The sequence below is a fragment of the Danio aesculapii genome, chromosome 7 (assembly GCF_903798145.1).
Source record: "Danio aesculapii chromosome 7, fDanAes4.1, whole genome shotgun sequence".
Lineage (NCBI taxonomy): Eukaryota > Metazoa > Chordata > Actinopteri > Cypriniformes > Danionidae > Danio > Danio aesculapii.
The window spans coordinates 3,452,141-3,464,393 of NC_079441.1; positions in this window are offsets into that span (position 1 = coordinate 3,452,141).

Consider the following 12,253-nt stretch of genomic DNA (forward strand, 5'->3'; position numbering starts at 1 on the left):
AGAATAATCAACAACATAAACAGAACAAAAAACAGCATAAAAAATAAATAAATAAATAAATAAATAAAAAATAAATAAAGGGGGTTACAAAGGCCATTTCAAAATACACAAATAGTCAGACACAACATAATACAACATCATCCAGAAAGCATAAGCAAATAAATGGAGTTAAATATGAAACAAAAATAACTTACAGAGAAATGCATAGGCTCCACAATTCGACTTACTCCAGACCAATCTCACTTATAAAGAGTTACAAGTTAGCATTACTGATGTAGAACATAATTGGGCTCCAGATTTTTAAAAATGTGTTTAGTTTGTTTGTCATCCCATATCGCATTTCCTCCATGGGCAACACCAAACTTAAGCTTCTAACCCAAATTTCGAAAACAGGCACATAATCTGACTTCCAATTTTGTAAAATTATTTTCTTTGCTAATATCATACACAAAGATACTGCCTGTGATATATATTTATCTCCTATTTCTGAGGTGTCTCCGAAAATGCTCAATTTTGGATCTGGTGACAGACTTATCCCGTAGACTTCAGATATAAAATTAAAAATGCTCTGCCAAAATGAACTAATTTTATGGCATGACCAGAAAAGTCAGAATTATTTGCCCCCCTTTGAATCTTTTCTTCTTCTTTAAATATTTCCCAAATGATGTTGAACAGAGCAAGGAAATGTTCACAGTATGTCTGATAATATTTTTTCTTCTGGAGAAAGTCTTATTTGTTTTATTTCGGCTAGAATAAAAGCAGTTTTAATTTTTTTTTTATATTTTAAGGTCAATATTATTAGCCACTTTAAGCTATATATTTTTGATAGTCTCCAGAACAAACCATCGTTATACAATAACTTGCCTAATTACCCTAACCTGCCTAGTTAACCTAATTACCCTAGTTAAGCCTTTAAATGTCACTTTAAGCTGTATAGAAGTGTCTTGAAGAATATCTAGTCTAATATTATTTACTGTCATCATGACAAAGAGAAAATAAATCAGTTATTAGAGATGAGTTATTAATGCTATCATGTTTGGAAATGTGTTAAGAAAATCTTCTCTCCGTTAAACAGAAATTGGGGGAAAAATAAACAGGGAAGATAATATTTCAGGGGGCTAATAATTCTGTGCAGAATATTATGAAAATGAACATTTTCATCCATTTCTCAGTGAATATAGGCAATGTATTTTGGTGCACAGAATTATTAAACAGATGTATTTATTAAAATATTATTTTAGTCACCGAACATCTTTAGAAATTGAAAGATAATACAATTAATTGCAAGCTAAATATTGCAAAAAAATAAAAATAAAAATTGCAACCCACAAAATTTCAACAACATTTTATATTTTTGTTTGCTTCTCTTGAGTTTTGCTCTTTAAAAAAATAAAATAAAATAAAGATTTTTCCCTAACATAAATTTGAGCTACTCATTTTTAGACTGTTATTGTAAGTTATTTTGTTAGATCAGCTCCAGATTTGTCTTCAGTATTGACTAATCTAATGTATATGCACAAATATAATATTGTAGAGCTTCCTATAGAAAATATACATTGAAATGAGAGATTTTTGAGTGTGTACGTATATATGCTGAGCACTGTATGTACACCATATTGACTTTTGATGTTGAAAATTCAACTCTACAGTTTAACAAAGTGACTTTTATTGACATTTTAGTAGTTTGAAGTAATTTAATGTATCAGAAATAATATCTAGAGAAATAAGTCTGTAAAGTATCAGAAAATGGCTGCAGTTTATTAGAGGTTTTTGTAGCGTAAGATACAAATGTATTAAAATCATTAAAACTCTAAATAAAAGTTTTTTTTTTTAACTTTTCGATGTTAAAAGTTGCTGGAGAAGAAAGATTAAAGGTCCCAAATGCAACTCACAAGCAGAAATAAAAAGTAAAAAAATAAAAACATCATTCACAAAATATGGAAAACTGCCAATTTACAGTGTTTTTCATTTTTACAGTGTAGGCTACAATATTTTAGCATCCGCACTAATCACGTTAACCAATAGTAGATCTATTTCTACTCAGATTTTGCATTGACCATTAAATATTAATCATAGAGAAGAAAATGTTAGATTTTTTACCCCCCAATATTAATTATAGAGAAGAAAATGTTAGATTTTTACCCCCCAATATTAACTATAGAGAAGAAAATGTTAGATTTTTACCCCCCAATATTAATTATAGAGAAGAAAATGTTAGATTTTTACCCCCCGATATTAATTATAGAGAAGAAAATGTTAGATTTTTACCCCCCAATATTAACTATAGAGAAGAAATGTTAGATTTTTACCCTCCAATATTAATCATAGAGAAGAAAATGTTAGATTTTTACCCCCAATATTGATCATAGAGAAGAAAATGTTAGATTTTTACCCCCCAATATTGATCATAGAGAAGAAAATGTTAGATTTTTACCCCCCAATATTAATTATAGAGAAGAAAATGTTAGATTTTTACCCCCCAATATTAATTATAGAGAAGAAAATGTTAGATTTTTACCCCCCAATATTAACTATAGAGAAGAAAATGTTCGATTTTTACCCCCAATATTAATTATAGAGAAGAAAATGTTAGATTTTTACCCCCCAATATTAATTATAGAGAAGAAAATGTTAGATTTTTACCCCCCAATATTAATTATAGAGAAGAAAATGTTAGATTTTTACCCCCCAATATTAATTATAGAGAAGAAAATGTTAGATTTTTACCCCCCAATATTAATTATAGAGAAGAAAATGTTAGATTTTTACCCCCCAATATTAATTATAGAGAAGAAAATGTTAGATTTTTACCCCCCAAGTAAGTATTCAAGCACTTACTTTATGTGTGCTTCTCTTCGTTTGAATCCTGATTCCTGAATGGATGGAGAAGTAAACAACACCAAAAGTTCTTCTAGTGACCCCTCATCATCATCATCATCATCATCATCTTTGAGCAGGTTTTTTTTCTTGATTGATCATCCTGTCTTTCTTCATTTATAGCAGAAGTGCCTCCTCCTCTGCTCCCGCCTGCATCTGAGACGCGTTTCTGTGTAACTGATGACATAAAAGATGTCAAGAGCTCCGTTTCCTTCTAGCATTATCCTGATAACGGAATCTGTGTCAGCCAGTTCTGATTAATCATTACCCAAATAATAACACAGAATATGGGCCTGATATTGCATTACACAGAAGTCAGCAATAAAAGCGGCCAGTGGTAAAACAGCAGCTTTAAAGGGCACATAGTTTACCTCTTTTTTATGATTTAATATTAATATTATGGTTCTTCTGAGTGTGCCAGTTCTGAGTCTGACAGGCAGACAGAGAAAAAGCTGGAGTGAGAGGATTAGCATTCAGTCGTACATGTACGGCTCTGACACAGACCAAGCAGAGAGTACAAAATCATTTGTGTCTTTATACAGTTTTACAGCCAACTGTGTGCTAGTTTCAAGTGCCGAGTTTGTACACCGAGACTAATAACCACGCACACTGAATTAACTTTGACTGAGGCACCGGATGCGCCGCTCGAAGCCACGACACGGCACAACAGACACTCTCTGTGGCGCGTCAGAAACATGAAGTGTCCCGAATCGTCGCGCCATGCATTTTTGAATTCTTAACATAGGTTTCTGCAGCGGTCCGCGGCGCCCAGCCGTCGACTTGAGTGTACCCTGATTGAAACCTATGTTAGAATTCTAAAACGCATGCTAGTTAAGATCACAGGGAGCTTCTGGGATCGAGAGAAATGCAGACGGCTGAAGTATAAGGTAGACTCAATGAGAAGTACACATGTTTGCAAACCTACCTAAAGATACAACCAATAATTCCGATTAGAGCGATAATGTGGAGAATATTGATCTTGTGTTGAGCCCAATGAGCCCTGCATCTAAAAATAGAGCTAGCGTGTTCCTTTAGTGATATCGCTTCGACTCACGCTGAAAATGGCGGACGTGAATCAACAAACTGAGGATATGATGACGCGCCTGTCAATCAATATTGGTGGGCGGGGGGACCGCACTCTTACGTAAAGTAGCGGTCGATTTGAAAACCGCTCCAATTGGTCCACCGTTTTTTATGTTGTTAAATTGAAAATAAAGCACTGGGTGTGTTTATATCACCCCAATATGACAGTCTATACACCATACATGCACATATGTCTGTCCAAACAGCTTGAAAAGTAGATTTTTTTACCATAGGTGCCCTTTAAAACAGAATGAATATATGATGATATGATGACTGGAAGTTATAATTTAGGAACAAAGCAACAGGAGCACTGATTATATGTGATGTATATACGTGTATATAGCAAGATGTGTTTACGCTTCACTGTAAAATATCTGTAAATTAGCAGTTTTATGTATTTGGTGATTTTATTTTTTTATTTTTTCTCCAGTTTATTTGTGTTTTGAATTATTGGATTTCGATCTTTCTTTCAATTGAATCCAATTCAATTCATCTTTATTTCTCTAGCGCTTTTACAATGTAGATTGTGCCAAAGCAGCTCCACATAGAAGATCACAGTGAACTGAAACCGTGTCAGTCCAGTTTTCAGAGTTGAAGTTCAGTTATTTCAGTTCAGTGTGGTTTAATTTATACTGCTAAAAGTCCAAATACTGAAGAGCAAATCCATCGATGCGCAGCTCCACAAATCAATGGTAAAGCCAGCGGTGACAGCGGCGAGGAACAAATGCCACCAGTTGACAAAAGTGAAGGAAAAAAAACCTGAAGAGAGGCTTAGTTCTCCTCTGGCTAAACTTCTTGTTCAGAGCTGCAGTCTATTCGCTGGAGTCTGGGGAACGCTTCCAACAACTTTTAACTTTGAAAATGTAGAAAAAAAAGTGACTTTTATTGAGATTTGTAATAGTGTGCAGCAGTGGTGTAGTCCTAAAAAAAAGGTGGTGTACTATTACCCACCCAATCCAAATTTTAAAAGTATAGGCAAAGAAACGATGAATGTCAATGTTTTTTGAATCATTATCTATCTATCTATCTATCTATCTATCTATCTATCTATCTATCTATCTATCTATCTATCTATCTATCTATCTATCTATCTATCTATCTATCTATCTGTCTTTTTTCAAACTGCTTTAATCTGTCTATCCATCCAGCCACCCTTCCATCCATCCATCCATTTGTCTTTCTGTCTGTCTATCCCTTTTCAAACTGCTTCTAGCTGTCTGTCTGTCTGTCTGTCTGTCTGTCTGTCTGTCTGTCTGTCTGTCTGCTGTCTGTCTGTCTGTCTGTCTGTCTGTCTGTCTGTCTATCTATCTATCTATCTATCTATCTATCTATCTATCTGTCTGTCCTTTTTCAAACTGCTTTAATCTGTCTATCCATCCAGCCACCCATCCATCCATTTGTCTTTCTGTCTGTCTGTCTATCCCTTTTCAAACTGCTTCTAGCTGTCTGTCTGTCTGTCTGTCTGTCTGTCTGTCTGTCTGTCTGTCTGTCTATCTATCTGTCTGTCTGTCTGTCTGTCTATCCCTTTTCAAACTGTTTCTATCTGTCTGTCTGTCTGTCTGTCTGTCTGTCTGTCTATCTATCTATCTATCTATCTATCTATCTATCTATCTATCTATCTATCTATCTATCTATCTATCTATCTATCTATCTATCTATCTATCTGTCTGTCTGTCCTTTTTCAAACTGCTTTAATCTGTCTATCCATCCAGCCATCCATCCATCCATTTGTCTGTCTGTCTGTCTGTCTGTCTGTCTGTCTGTCTGTCTGTCTATCTATCTATCTATCTGTCTGTCTGTCTGTCTATCCCTTTTCAAACTGCTTCTGTCTGTCTGTCTGTCTGTCTGTCTGTCTGTCTGTCTGTCTATCTATCTATCTATCTATCTATCTATCTGTCTGTCTGTCTGTCTGTCTGTCTGTCTGTCTGTCTGTCTGTCTGTCTGTCTATCTATCTATCTATCTATCTATCTATCTATCTATCTATCTATCTATCTATATATCTTCTTTTGTGTTCAACAGACAAAAAAAGACAAACCAGTTTGGAACAAGTAAAGGTCGAGTAAATGATGACAATTAAAAAATTTTTTGGGTGAACTATTCATTTAAAAATCGACAAATATTTAAACAAATTTATTCATTTTAATCCCAATTCAATGATTTATGTTTAGGTAATAGTGAGCCCAGCAGATCCGGAGATTGTATTTAAATGTATATGGGCATATATATATATATATATATATATATATATATATATATATATATATATAGGCTCATATACATTTAAACATATATATATATATATATATATATATATATATATATATATATATATATATATATATATATATATATATATATATATATATATCATTCAGCTGATTTGTTGTGATCTTCGAAAAACTCCCGAATTGTTCTCACAGTTGCTGCGGTCGTCAGGGGGCAGGGAATGGCGCAAGTTAAACAAAAATGCACCAACTGCAACAAATTAAGATGCGAGTTAAAAACCATTTGGTATATTGTTAAAGGAGACGCTAATACATATAAATTATGGACGTTTAATCACCGAAACAAGTGAGTATACAGAAGGTATGATCCTCAGAAGTCGTATTACTCAAACAGCTCGTGGAAAAAAGTACTATATAAAAGAGTATACATGAGTATAGCAAGGACTACACCACTGGTGTGCAGTCCTATATTGAATGGGTTGGTGTTGTAGATTACGCTACAGAAACCTGCTAATAAACTGCCAGTGCATATTTTGTTATTTTACACTTATTTCTCTACATATTATTTCTTACACATTATATTATTATTTCGAATGACTAAAATGTCAATAAAAGTCACTTTGTTAAACTGTAGAGTTGAATTTTCAACCTTTACTTTACTCCTTTACTTTACTCCTTTACTTTACTCCTTTACTTTTGTGGATGAGGAAAAAGTGTTGTATGCACTCAACTGAAGACATCCACAAGCCTACATATTTATTTTAGTTTGTTAAGCGCAAAGATTCATTTTAAAACTATTTCTAAATTCAGTTCTAATTACCAGCAAATGAATAAATGAACAGTAATATTGAAGTGTGTTCAAAAACCACACGTCCTGTTCTTATGCACCATAAGGTGATGCAGACATCTCCAAAACCCCACAGGTGGACAAATCTACACATGTGTTTATTAAAACAAATATAAATATGCAGATAATAAATAATACTGCTGATAATAATAACATTAAACAAAAGCAAGTGGTCATGAATAAACTGAAAAAGCCCCCTGAGGTGAAGAAGGCAGAGGCAGAAAATTTGTGTATTGCTGTACATACTGTGTGTATTCAGCAATGTGTAAGCGTTTGGACCCACATAGGCACATAACTAATTAGTTTTGCACTAGACTTTAGAGCAGCTTTTAGTTGGTCAATGGCGCGACTTTCAATTTCAGTTCTTCAAAATAGCAACGCGCCAACCAGGGGCGTCGCTAGACCCAATTTACTGGGGCACGTGCCCCAGTAAACATCGCCAGTGCCCCAGTAAATGCTTTGAGGTATCAATTACTTCTTATGCAACTGTATTTATTAAGAGTGGTAATTCCGAAATAAAGACGTTGCGCTCTATATTCAACTGAATCAACGCTGGTGAAATAATGTAGTTTAATCAAAAAGCAAACTGACGCATCTCTGCATGTGCGCAGGAGAAACCAAACCTGCGCGCCTCACACAGCCCTCCTGCTATGCACTCTGCTCTTCTCCCGGTGCAAGTCCCGGTTGCTAACACGCATGCCGAAAAAAACACCCGCTGCTCACACATTGCAAAACTGGCATTAACAGTCTTTTATGCGGAGGTGTCGGCACGCAGTCGACAAAACTAAAGTTGAAATAAAATGATGGTGATCTTTACTATGCATGCTTACTCATAGATTTTTTGTATTAAGCAAGTTACGAGTCAGGGAGGTAAAACTTAATAAACCCAATTCTCTGCCACGTGTCAAGTGTCAAGTCAAACAGATAATTCTATCAAACATATTTTTTTGTATTCAATAGAATTGTCTATATAATTTCATTCAAATTAAATCAATATTCATGCATTGAATATTGAATATTTATATTCAATATTGAATATTTAGAATAATTATTGTATAATAACCGTGATACTTTTATTTATTTATAAGAAATATTTTTGTGCACATATAAATACATATACTTTTTTTTTTTTTTGAGGGGGGCGTGCCCCAGTAGAGCTTTATATCTAGCAACGCCCCTGGCGCCAACAACATCCTGTTTGTATTCAGCAATGTGTAAGCGTTTGGACCTGCATACAGTGTAAAAAAATATATTATAAATTATAAAAATTACATATGTTTTTATGTTACCTTAACTTAATAAGTTAATCAGGTTTGAACTATTTATTTTAAGCTGTACAAAGTCTAACTTAATATTTTTAGTCTGTTGTACATTGATATAACTTGAAAAGTTCATTTGATTCAACTAAAGGTAGCAAGATTTTTTTTTTCAGTGTAGGCGCACAACTAAAGTACTCTGCGCTGAACTTTAGAGCAGCTTTTACTTGGTCAATGGCGTGGTTTATTTCAGTTCTTCAAATTAGCAATGTGCCAACAATGCGCCTTCTGTGCCCACAAACCTCCGTTTTAGACCAGCACACCCATGAGTCAACCAAAAAGTTGCCCAAATGGATTTGCGTGGTGCAAAACGTGAAAATTGGGGTTGCGCTGGTCTGAAAATAGCAATAAATTTCACCAACCATGTCTTGCACCTTATTGCGCCGGGTGTATGCTTTACGTGGAGCTTTACATCACAATTAAAACATTTCAAGTTTATTATACATAACATTTTGATTGTAATGCATTGAAAATGTTTAGTTCAGTCAACTAAATGTGTTTAATTAGATTCTGTTGAAATGTTAGTAGCATTAAACTTAATTTTTTTTGTTTCAACATGACAGAATTAGAGGCGATGCAGTGGCGCAATATAGTGCTGTCGCCTCACAGCAAGAAGGTCGCTGGTTTGAGCCTTGGCTGGGTCAGTTGGCGTTTCTGTGTGGAGTTTGCATGTTCTCCTTGCGTTTGCGTGGGTTTCCTCCTGGTGCTCCAGTTTCCCCCACAAGTCCAAAGACATGGGGTAAAGGTGAATTGGGAAGGCTAAATTGGCCATAGTGTATGAGTGTGAATGAGTGTGTGAGGGTGTTTCCCAGAGATAGATTGCGGCTAAAAGGGAATCTGCTGCGTAAAAAAAAAAAATGTGCTGGATATGTTGGCGGATTAATAAAGGGATTAAGCCGAAAAGAAAATGAATGAATGAATGAATGAATGAATGAATGAATGAATGACAGAATTAGCTTTTTTAGGGCAACGAGTTTCCATTTTTCAGGTTCAATCAAACTGTAGGATCTTACAGAGCGGTCACTTTGTATTATCTTTTCCAGAAACTCCTTTCACAAACATTTTGTAGACTTTACGGGCTCGAGGTCTTGTGTTGACTTGTGTAAAGACTCCAGTGGTCTTTGATAGGAAACTCCTGTGTTTAAAGCAGCAGTGAATAGGCTGTTATATACACACACTCACACGACTGAATAAAAACTTTATCTCCAGCGATTTGTTGGCTAACCGCTCATTACTGACTAACTGGGGTAATCATGGGTTGAGCTGGCAGCATTTCCCATTAAAAAGAGGCATGTAAGACTGTACTGATCATTCCTGGAATTAACAACGACAGTGAAAATATGGTCCAAGATTAATGTTTTGCAGAGATTTCATGAGTGAACTTCATTTCATTGTCGCATAAAAGGTTTAATAAGAACATTTGATTAAATCTGGACATCTGCGTTCACACGTTTATTTCAACTTGAGAGCAAATCACTAAAATGGACGCTAAATAAATATTGGGTTCTTTCAACCCACATTGGCTAAAATATGGACAAATATAAACATCAATAATGGTGGAATTAATACTCAGTGACAACAAATGACAGTGATTGTCATTCAGACTCATTTTAATTGTCTTAAATGAAAAGTATTGTCATTTGAAGAATTATTATCAACTGCATTCTAGAGTAAAATAAATATGAACAATGTTTTCCATCCCATACATAACAGACACTGTTAATTATAAATGTAATATATTACAATCTGTCTTCATTCATTCATTTACTTTTCAGCTTAGTCCCTTTTATTAATCAGGGGTCACCACAGTGGAATGAACCGCCAACTAATCCAGCAAATGTTATTACGCAGCGGATGCCCTTAGAGCTGCAACCCATCACTGGGAAACACCCATACACTCTTGCATTAACAACACATACACCACGGCCAATTGAGTTTATTCAGTTCACCTATAGCGCATGTGTTTGGACACTGGGGAGTAAACCGGAGCACCCGGAGGAAGCCCACACCAACACGGGGAGAACATGCAAACTCCACACAGAAATGCCAACTGGCTCAGTGAAAGCTCGAACCAGCGACCTTCTTTCTGTGAGGCGACAGCGCTACAGCGTCGCCCTATAATCTATCTTAATATTAAAAAAATAATAATAACTGTTTCACAGTTGTTTTCCTAAACTAACACATTTATTTACTTTAAAAAGTGACTAAAGATTCAAATATATTGTATTTAGACAAACCCAAACGTTTCATTAAACTCAATTTAGTTTAAAAAATTAACCCAACTGCTGGTTTTGTCAATATTTTACACCAAACTGGGTTGATTTTTTTATAAACAAACAATATTTCAAAAATAGTCTGAACAGCACTTCTTAAAGCAAGTGTGTTAGTATTATTACTGAACCATTTATAGCTCCTAAACTCTGGAATAGCCTTCCTGATAACGTCCGAGGCTCAGACACACTCTTCCAATTCAAAACTAGATTAAAGACCTATCTGTTCAGTAAAGCATACACTTAGTGCACCACTTAGGGGGCTTCCACACAGGTTCTGCATCTTGTTGATATAGACTATGAACAGCAGCTACGCTAATTATTTTCTTTATTCTCCATTTCCACCTGGGGATACTCTTCCCGAGGCCCTCAGACTATGCAGAGTCACTGATTCGATCCAAGACCAACCACGAGATGATCCCAAGGTTTCCATATCCTGGACCAGGCCGTATCCTGAGCAGCTACTGTGGTGGTCATGGAGGAGTGGAGAACATGAGACTGTTTCCTATGACGCTCCAGAGACAGACGAGTCTTCGCTAAGGCCAGCTTCCAGTCTCCGCCACTGAGACTGCAGCTCTGCACAAGACGTTTGGCCAGCGGAGAAATTAAAATGATCGTGCCCAACTGAGCCTGGTTTCTCTCAAGGTTATTTTTCTTCACTTCCGCCTTTAGTGAAGTTTTTTTTCCCTCTCCGCTGTCACCACTGGCTTGCATGGTTCAGGATCTGTAGAGCTGCGCATCGTTGGATTTGCTCTTCAGTATTTGTACTCTCAGTAGTGATTATTAAACCACACTGAACTGAGCTCAACTGAACTGAACTTAAACACTACAAACTGAACTACACTGTTCCTATTTACTGTGACCTTTTATGTGAAGCTGCTTTGACACAATCTACATTGTAAAAGCGCTATACAAATAAAGGTGAATTGAATTGAATTGAAACCAGAACAAACATATAGCCTTATGAAAGCTGTGAATTATTGTCAAAATGCTGATATTTAAATCAAAATAAAATCTTATTGATAATGATTAAATAACAATAATTTGAATCTGATATAAACTATTTGACTTAATTTGATATGAATTAATATGAATTTAATTATTCATATTAGTCCTATCAGGGTTCAACGCTAAGGATTTTTTCTACTGATCCATTCGGGCCAGTGGTTTAGATTGTTACTTGCCCTACCAAAAAATAGCTATTTTAGCCACATTTTTAAATTATGTGTCAAAAATAATGTCTGTGAATCTAGAATTTAAATATTTAATAAAGGTTGAATGTATAATGAGCAAAATTCAAAGTGTTATCCAAACAAGAGCAGTATAGAAAATGTCAAACTGACGGCAAATTGTGCAAAACATCTTACTTCCTTTTTTTTGTCGTGTTGTTCCCATGGAAATGTCAAACGTTACAATATATAACAAAACATACTGCATAACATTGTATATTAAAGATGGGGGCAGGTTTGGTTTGGTACGCACACACACACACACACACACACACACACACACACACACACACAAACACACACACACACACACACGCACACACACACACACACACACACACAAAATGGTACTCTGGCAGACACCAAGCTTTTGAATGGCATAGTGTATAATGTTACAAAAGCTAT